The 9205-nt window shown below is 45.9% G+C and overlaps 1 pseudogene; it reads left to right on the forward strand.

Annotated features, from left to right (window-relative positions):
* The first annotated feature begins 4308 nt into the window (after positions 1 to 4308).
* LOC123067717 (U-box domain-containing protein 4-like) lies at positions 4309 to 7253 on the forward strand (annotated as a pseudogene).
* The last annotated feature ends 1952 nt before the right edge of the window (positions 7254 to 9205 follow it).

The following is a 9205-nucleotide window of genomic DNA, read 5'->3' on the forward strand; positions in this document are numbered from 1 at the left end:
AACCACAACGATAGTTCGTTAAGTTAGTGATATTTTAACCTTCTCAAGGACTGGGCGTAGCCACACTCGGTTCAACTAAAGTTGGAGAAATTGAAACTCGTCAGCCACCTGTGTGCAAAGCATGTCGATAGAACCAGTCTCGCGTAAGCGTACGCGTAATGTCGGTCCGGGCCGCTTCATCCAACAATACCGCCGAACCAAAGTATGACGTGCTGGTAAGCAGTGTGACTTGTATTGTCCACAACTCAGATGTGTTCTACTCATTCATATAACATCTACGCATAAAACCTGGCTCTGATACCACTATTGGAGAACGTAGTAATTTCAAAAAAAATCCTACGCACACACAGGATCATGGTGATGCATAGCGACGAGAGGGGAGAGTGTGTCCACGTACCCTCATAGACCAAAAGCAGAAGCGTTAGCACAACGCGGTTGATGTAGTCGTACGTCTTCACGATCCGAATGATCCAAGTACCGAACGTACGGCACCTCTGAGTTCAGCACATGTTCAACTCGATGACATCCCTCGAACTCCAATCTAGCCGAGCTTTGAGGGAGAGTTCCGTCAGCACGACGGCGTGATGACGGTGATGATGTTGCTACCGACGCAGGGCTTCGCCTAAGCACCGCTACGAGAAGGAAAGGGAGGCGCCGCCCCCCTCCTTGTCCAATTTGAACTAGAGGGGAAGGGGGGCGCGGCTGCCCTTGGCCACCCCTCCTCTTCTCCCACTAAGGCCCATGAGGCCCAATTAACTCCCCGGGGTGTTCCGGTAACCCCCGGTACTCCGGTATATGCCCAAAACCTCCTGGAACCCTTCCGGTGTTCAAACATAGTCATTCAATATATCGATCTTTATGTCTCGACCATTTTGAGACTCCTCGTCATGTCCGTGATCATATCCGGGACTCCAAACTACCTTCGGTACATCAAAACACAAAAACTCATAATACCGATCGTCACTGAACTTTAAGCGTGCGGACCCTATGGGTTCGAGAACTATGTAGACATGATGGAGACACATCTCCGGTCAATAACCAATAGCAGAACCTGGATGTTCATATTGGCTCCCACATATTCTACGAAGATCTTTATCGGTCAAACCGCATAACAACATATGTTATTCCCTTTGTCATCGGTATGTTACTTGCCCGAGATTCGATCGCCGGTATCTCAATACCTAGTTCAATCTCGTTACCGGCTAGTTTCTTTACTCGTTCCATAATACATCATCCCGTAACTAACTCATTAGCTACAATGCTTGCAAGGCTTATAGTGATGTGCATTACCGAGTGGGCCCAGAGATACCTCTCCTACAATCGGAGTGACAAATCCTAATCTCGAAATACACCAACCCAACAAGTACCTTTGGAGACACCTATAGAGCACCTTTATAATCACCCAGTCACATTGTGACGTTTTATAGCACATGAAGTGTTCCTCCGGTAAACGGGAGTTGCATAATCTCATAGTCATAGGAACATGTATGAGTCATGAAGAAAGCAATAGCAGAATACTAAACAATCAAGTGCTAAGCTAACGGAATGGGTCAAGTCAATCACATCATTCTCCTAATGATGTGATCCCGTTAATCAAATGACAACTCATGTCTATGGCTAGGAAACATAACCATCTTTGATCAACGAGCTAGTCAAGTAGATGCATACTAGTGACACTCTGTTTGTCTATGTATTCACACATGTATTATGTTTCCGGTTAATACAATTCTAGCATGAATAATAAACATTTGTCATGATATAAGGAAATAAATAATAACTTTATTATTGCCTCTAGGGCATATTTCCTTCAGCGTCAACTCTGTCGATCAACATACAGGCACCATCAGCGCCACCGCCTCTGCATGCGTCGGATGGCACGCCCATGCCCGCCTCTACATGCGTCGGATGACACGCAGGCCACCCCCGGTCTGGGCTCCCGCGCCGCTCTTCGTGCCGACCCCACCCAGGCTGACACGTCGGCCCCGGTCCCTGACCGTGGCCCGCGTTCGCGTTCTCCGTCGCCTGGGCGGTCGTCTGCATCACCAGCCCGCGACGGGTCTCCTTCGCCAAACCCGTCCTTGCCCGCATCTCCGGCCCGTGATTGGTCCACTTTGTTGCCACCCGCTTCATCACCCTCGTTGCCTCCAGTGCTTCCCAATGTCGAACCAACACGGGTCATTGTCATGCGACAACGTAATGCTATCTCCCGTCCCAAGGTGTATCGGGATGGCACAGTTTGGTATGATCCCTATCGCCGCCAGGCGTTTATGGTGGAGCCAGCATATCATCGCATTGCTCTCTCTCTCTCTCTCTCTCTCTCTCTCTAAGCCGGCTTGGCATGCTGCTATGGAAGCTAAGTTAGAGGCTCTTCAGGCGAACAAGGCGTGGATATTGGTACCTCGTCCACCTGGCACTAACATTGTTGGCAGCAAGTGGATCTTCAAAATGAAGTTTCGTCCTGATGGTTTAGTTGATAAATACAAGGTGACGCTTGTGGCTCAAGGTTTCACACAGCAATACGGTATAGATTATCATGATGCTTTCAGCTCTGTGGTTAAACCAGTCACAGTCCGCCTGGTGCTTTCTCTTGCTGTCTCTCGCGGTTGGTGCCTTCGTCAGATTGATGTGAGTAATGCCTTCCTTCATGGTTTTCTTTCTGAGGAAGTGTAGATGCAGCAGCCTCCTGGTTTTGAGGATTCGCGGTCCCCTCAGTATGTTTGCCAGCTGCAGCGTGCTCTCTATGGTCTCAAATAGTCACCTCGTGCCTGGTATGCACGCTTGAGTGACCAGCTTCATCAGCTCGGTTTTTTTTGCTAGCAAGGCAGATACCTCTCTGTTCATCTTCGATCATCAGGGAGTTGTCATATATATGTGTGTCTATGTTGATGACATCGTCTTGGCTGGATCCTCTTCATTTGCTGTTGAGAAGCTGGTTGCCACTCTCTCTGGTTCTTTTCCTATCAAGGACCTTGGGCGCCTGGAGTATTTCCTTGGTATTGAGGCTGCTTATAATTCTGAGGGTATGGTGTTGACGCAACATAAATATGCTCTTGATCTCTTGCACCAGGCCAACATGGAGCAATGTCGGCCCGTTACTACTCCCTTATGTCTACTTCCGACAAATTGTCTCGAGATCAAGGTGAACCGCTGAGCTCTGAGGATACTTTCAAGTAAAGGAGTCTTGTTGGGGGTCTACAGTATCTCACCCTGACGCGTTCTGACCTATCATTTGTTGTCAACAAGGTGTGCCAGTACTTGTCGCAGCCTACTACCGCTCACTATGAGGCAGTGAAGCGCATCCTTTGATATATCCGAGGCACCGTGTCTACTGGCTTGCATTTCCGGCGCTCAGCATCTACGAGGCTGGGTATCTTCACTGATGCAGATTGGGCGGGCTATTCTGATGATCGTCGTTCCACGGGCGGTTTTGCCATTTTTCTTGGACCCAATCTGGTATCCTGGAGTTCTCGAAAGCAACCCACGGTTTCTCGCTCTAGTACGGAGGCAGAGTACAAGGCTTTGGCAAATAGCACCGCTGATGCCATATGGATACAGTCGGTGTTGAAGGAGCTTGGTGTGTTTCTTTCCCAACCTCCTGTTTTGTGGTGTGACAACATTGGAGCTATTCTTATCTGCCAATCCAGTTTTTCACGCCCGCACGAAGCATATCGAGGTTGATTTCCACTTTGTGCGTGAGCGGGTTGCCTTGGGTGCCCTTAATGTTCGGTTTATCTCCACTGGCGATCAGTTGACGTTCACGAAGCCTACTACTCAACTCACACTTCGTCGATTCCGTTCTAATCTAAACCTTGTTCATGACGGTTTAGATTGAGGGGGAGTGTTAGAGTTGTATTTTCTGTGTATACGTGAACGTGTTGTATACCGCTGTATTTTCTTGTTGTACAAGTTGATCTATCAATATAAAGAGATGCCAGCCGGTTGGGGCTCACCACGGCAAATAACCACTTTGACTGTTTTTATCTTTGTTATGGTGTGCGGGAGGGTTTTCTCATCACCTTGTATCGTTCGATCATGTGACTTTATTTATAAAGTGAGACCAAAACCTAATTCAAGATACATTCCCCTGGTCTATTTTCCGTTTTTCATTTGTTCGGTGTGACTGTGACATTGCATACTCCCAACACAGCCTATGTGTGACGGGGACTGATACTAGTTCCCTTCTTCTCAATTCTTTTCTCTCAACAATTTCCTCCTGTAAACTCCCATTCTGTTTCCCTCGAACTGCAAAACCCGCTTGTACACGGCGGGCTCCAGCGAGACGGCGACTGCTGGCCGACGTCGAGCGCGCGCTCCTCCTCGACTGCAAGGCGGCGCAGCTGACCTCAGCTTCCTCGCCGCAAAGGGTCGCAACCCACCTAGCGCGCGCGATGCCCTCTTCCTCCTCGTTCGTGTCGGCGGAGGCGGAGACGAGGAACTGGGCGGAGCTGCCGCTGGAAACGATCTCATCCATCCTCCACAAGCTCGACCACATCGACATCCTCATGGGGCCCGGCCAGGCGTGCCGCTCCTGGCGCACCGCCGCCCGCGACGAGCCCGAGCTATGGCGCTGCATCAACATGCTAGGCCACGCCGATCTCTCCCGCAACATCAACCTCCACGGGATGGCGCAGGCCGCCGTTCGCCGCAGCCGGGAAGGTGTGTGGCTTTCTGGTGCGAGCACGCCGGCGACCACGGCTTCCTCCTCCGCCTCGCGGACCAGTGAGACCCTCTAACCATCAATTTTAGGGGATTTCATTTTGATTTGTTTCCATACCAATTCCTTGCAATTTACCACGTATGTGTACCTTTGGGTTTCGTTTATTCACCATGGGAAAGTTCTATGGGCTTTTTGTTTGTGATCATGCAATTTTGTTGTACTATGGGTACAAAGTACTGAGGATAACAGCTTACAAAGACCACGAACGCAAGCAAAAAACAAATGTGAAGTGCTAAGTGTAACTAACAATAGCATTAGTCGTTTTCTTTAAATTTATGTATATTTCAGCAAGGGCAGTGACTATTCTTAGTTTGATAAAGACAAAATGCGCTAGAGAAATCTTATCCCTATGCAACGCATGCTCCGTACACCATACTACCTTCAGGTCCTCTGCAGCTTTGTAAGTAATGCTTAATTGGCAAGGGAGAAGGGATGACTGGCTTAATAGAAGCACTTGTGGACGGATGGCTAAATCACAGAAAGTTTACAATAATAGGATAATTCTAACATTGCCTCAAGTTTTACTCTGCTGAATTACTCATATCATAACATTTGGCCACTCTCAGGTCAGGTGATGGATGATATAGTGGGAAATATTCTTTTGGTTTGGTTTGAAACATAATACAGTTGGGAGTTAGCTTTTTAGGGCTTCTGGGCATTTCCAGCTGAAATAGTCGTATTGGCAATGTTTTGAGTTATGATAATTGTTGAACAGAACAAACTCTTCCGATTTTATATTGCTAGAATGCAGAATTTATCCTAATTTGCAACCTGCAATTGCAGGCATCAACAATTTAGCATCCTTGAAACTTCTCTCAAATACAGTGAATTCTCAGTAAACCCCTTTAAATTATGTATGTACCAATGTCCTATGATGCTACACAGTTATCTGAATTTATGAAATCTTCTATTCGGGCTATGCAAGTCTGCCAGAACATACATTCTAGCTACCTGTTTTTTATTCAGTGTGCTTATGTCTTTTCTATAATACTTTTGTTGGGTATTGAGATCCAAGTGCTATATTTGCAGGGCACCATCTCTCAAGAGTCTTCGCCTCATTTCATGCTATAAATTTAGTGATGAAGCACTTATGGAGGCGATAGTGAAATTCCCTTTGCTTGAGGAGCTCGAGCTTGCATTGTGTTCAAATGTGGGTGAGAGTGGCGTGTTGGGGGTTGTTGGCAAAGCATGCCCACAACTGAAGAGCTTCAGACTGATTAAGGATGTGTTGTATGATTCTGAAGCTAGTGACTACGACAAGGATGATGAAGCCATGGGGATTGCAACCATGCATGGGCTACGCTCTTTGCAGCTGTTTGGCAATGACCTGACAAATAAAGGACTGACAACTATCCTGGATAATTGCTGCCACCTGGAGTTCCTTGACATTCGTCACTGCTTTAACGTCTACATGGACAACACCCTGCGCACAAAGTGTGCTAGGATAAGCACACTTTGGCTTATCCTGCCAAAATTGGGTGATGTTAGCATGAGAGAGCAATTTATTCGCCCACAAGCATCTGACAGGGGATTTCCCAGAATAATATCTTCCTCATCCATGGATTCTCGGGGTGATCTTTCTGCCATTGAGAATCAGGTGCCCGAGCTAATCGATGATTTGAGAAGCGATTCCATAGAATGTCAAAGATTAGCGATATCAGAGATTCGCCTTCTAGCTAAGCACAACATGGAGAATAGGATTGTCATTGCAGATTGTGGGGCTATAAACTTGCGGGTTGGTCTTCTTCATTAACCAGATGCCAAGATCCAAGAAAATGCAGTGACATCCCTCCTCAATTTGTCCATCAGTGATAACAATAAGATTGCCATCGTGAATGCATATGCTATTGATCCTCTCATCCATGTCCTGGAAACAGGGAACCCTGAAGATAAAGAGAATTCAGCAGCTACTTTGTTCAGTCTCTGTATTACTGAAGAAAACAAAGTGAGGGTTGGACGATTTGGTGCCATCAAGTCTCTCATGGACTTGCTGCGAAATGGGACCCCGCGAGGAAAAAGATATGCAGCCCATGCACTGTTTAATTTATCCATACTTGATGAGAACAAGGGTCGCATTGTGCAAGCTGATGCGGTGAAGCACCTAGTTAAGCTTATGGATCCTGCTGCTGGAATGGTCGACAAAGCTGTAGCTGTCTTGGCAAATCTTGCTATGATAGCAGAAGGGAGGACTGTGATTGGACAGGCGCGTGGTATTCCAGCCCTTGTTGATGTTGTCGAACTGGGTTTGGCGAGGGGGAAGGAAAATGCTATTGCGGCATTGCTTCAGCTATGCAAAAACAGCAACAGATCTTGCAGCATAGTTCTTCAAGAGGGTGCTTTGCCCCCTTTAGTCACACTGTCACGGTCAGGAACACCGCGAGCAAGAGAGAAGGTTTTCCACTTCCGGTAACAAAATTTACAGCTAGAAGAAATGTAGTTGCAGAATCATTTCACTAAGAATTTGAATTTGCTGCAGGCGCAGGCTCTTCTCAGCTACTTCGACAGCCAGAGACATGGGAACTCAGGAAGGGGATGATAATGATAGTCTTACGATATGCATCAATCATTTCCCCAGACTTCTCAAATAGCAGGTATTATTGCTGACTGGCGTTGTGTACTATTTTATAGCCAGATTGAGATTGGGCTCATCATGGCATGCTACTTGTTGGGTGTGGGTGTTTGTTGTCGTCATTGTAGTTGAGACGGTATATTTGTCGATTTTATATATTTTTTACAACTTGCTCATTGATATCTGTTTCGCCAAGATTTTGTGCTGTCAACTGATCCAAACTGTGATGTTTTACCTTCTCTGTTTAGAGATGGATACTAGTTGTGCCTGATCCTGTGGGCTAGCAGTGTTCCATTGGTGCTCACTGATGATAGAACATAAATTGTTGCTAGCTCTAGGAGCAAACCTAGCCCAACTCTACAAGGTGGATTTTGTAATGCATTCATAGTTAGCAAATTGGCACTATGCAGTTCAGTAGTTTACCACATTCTGAAAAATCAAGTTTGCTCCAAGGAAGTTCCTTCTTTGTGATTGCGCCAACTGTTTTTTCCTAAGAGAAAAAAGGGAAAGAAGTGATATGTTTCTCGCATCGCTGATATATATCATCTGATGCCGGAGACAGACTGAACGATGCAGCCACGTGTTTCACTGGCTGCAAGAGCGAAGGACCCATGAAACAATGTGTCATGTGTTGTATATTAGGAGGATTTTGATTGGAAACATCCAGTGATTCTGTAAGTTTCTTTGAGGAAAATGCACAGTTTGCCATCTATGCGGGAACAACAAATTCGGAGCAATATGATTTATATTAGCACATGTATTTTTCAAAAGCACTGGGAAAACATGGAAACTCACTTAGATGGACAAGAAAGTAGTAGTAACATGGTGCATGATAAAGTCGCGGGTAATGAATGGCGCGCCAACCCTGAGCTGATGTTGGTTGGGTTACCTCCTCCTGCATATATATAGATGGCAGCACAAGCGTCGTTGTTCATTCAGGACAATACTCGCCAAACGTTGACGCCATGTATAATTCTTTAGATTGGCATGAGTCATGTGTAGGTCCATACCAAAAAAAAAAAAACGAGTGAGAAACGCATAGAACTGTGAAGCGTCAAGAAAGAATCACATGGCTGCAAGTGACTTCGCCTAGCTATTGCACCATGGTTCTCGGGAGAGTGCACAAGAAGACATATCGCACGTGATTATCCATCCACACACTGTTCGGATGGAATGACTTAGCGAGAAGGTTCGGGTCTAGGGGCACACTAGTTGTTTTCATGTACTCGGCTGGTAGGAAATACGATGCACAAGCTAATAAGCCGGAAGAAAAATTGGAGGGAGAAGCTAAAGGAGATGAGAAGTAAGCTCAGAGACGGTTGTTGCTTCGTTGATCTTGTAGGAATTAGCACTGAAAAGTTTGCTCGATACAACAAATGTCAGCTTGCCTATTTCCTTAGTAGCTTCTTTCTCAACATAATAAGTAAATAAGTACGATGTGTTTTTTCTGTTTTTCTTTTAAACATTATTAGCTCAGCACAAGCCACCAGAATATGCACACAAATAAACAAAGATGCAATGAATGTTGTACGGGAACTTGCACTTGCCTATTAGTTGTCAAAAAAAACTTGCACTTGCCTATTTACATGCGCCACTTCCATTCCATAGCCCTTCAGGCATTCAGCACCTGAAGCCAAACCGCAAGATCCTGAAAGAGTAATGCACACAGGAATCCTGCTATATTAGGAGGATTTTGTGTTGTATGTTTATTTGGGAAAATACACAATTTGCCAACCATGCAAACACAACAAATTTGGAGCAATATAGTTTATATTGGCACTTTTTTTTCCAGAAGCCATGAATTTTCACAGAACTTTGCAGTACCGAGTGTCACCTGAGTCTGTCAACAACCAAAAGCCTAATCATCCACAAAGGAAAAAAGGACTTGGAAAGCATGGAGTAGGATCAGGAAAGAAGAT

This window comes from Triticum aestivum, chromosome 3B, assembly GCF_018294505.1.
Source record: "Triticum aestivum cultivar Chinese Spring chromosome 3B, IWGSC CS RefSeq v2.1, whole genome shotgun sequence".
In the NCBI taxonomy this organism is placed as follows: domain Eukaryota; kingdom Viridiplantae; phylum Streptophyta; class Magnoliopsida; order Poales; family Poaceae; genus Triticum; species Triticum aestivum.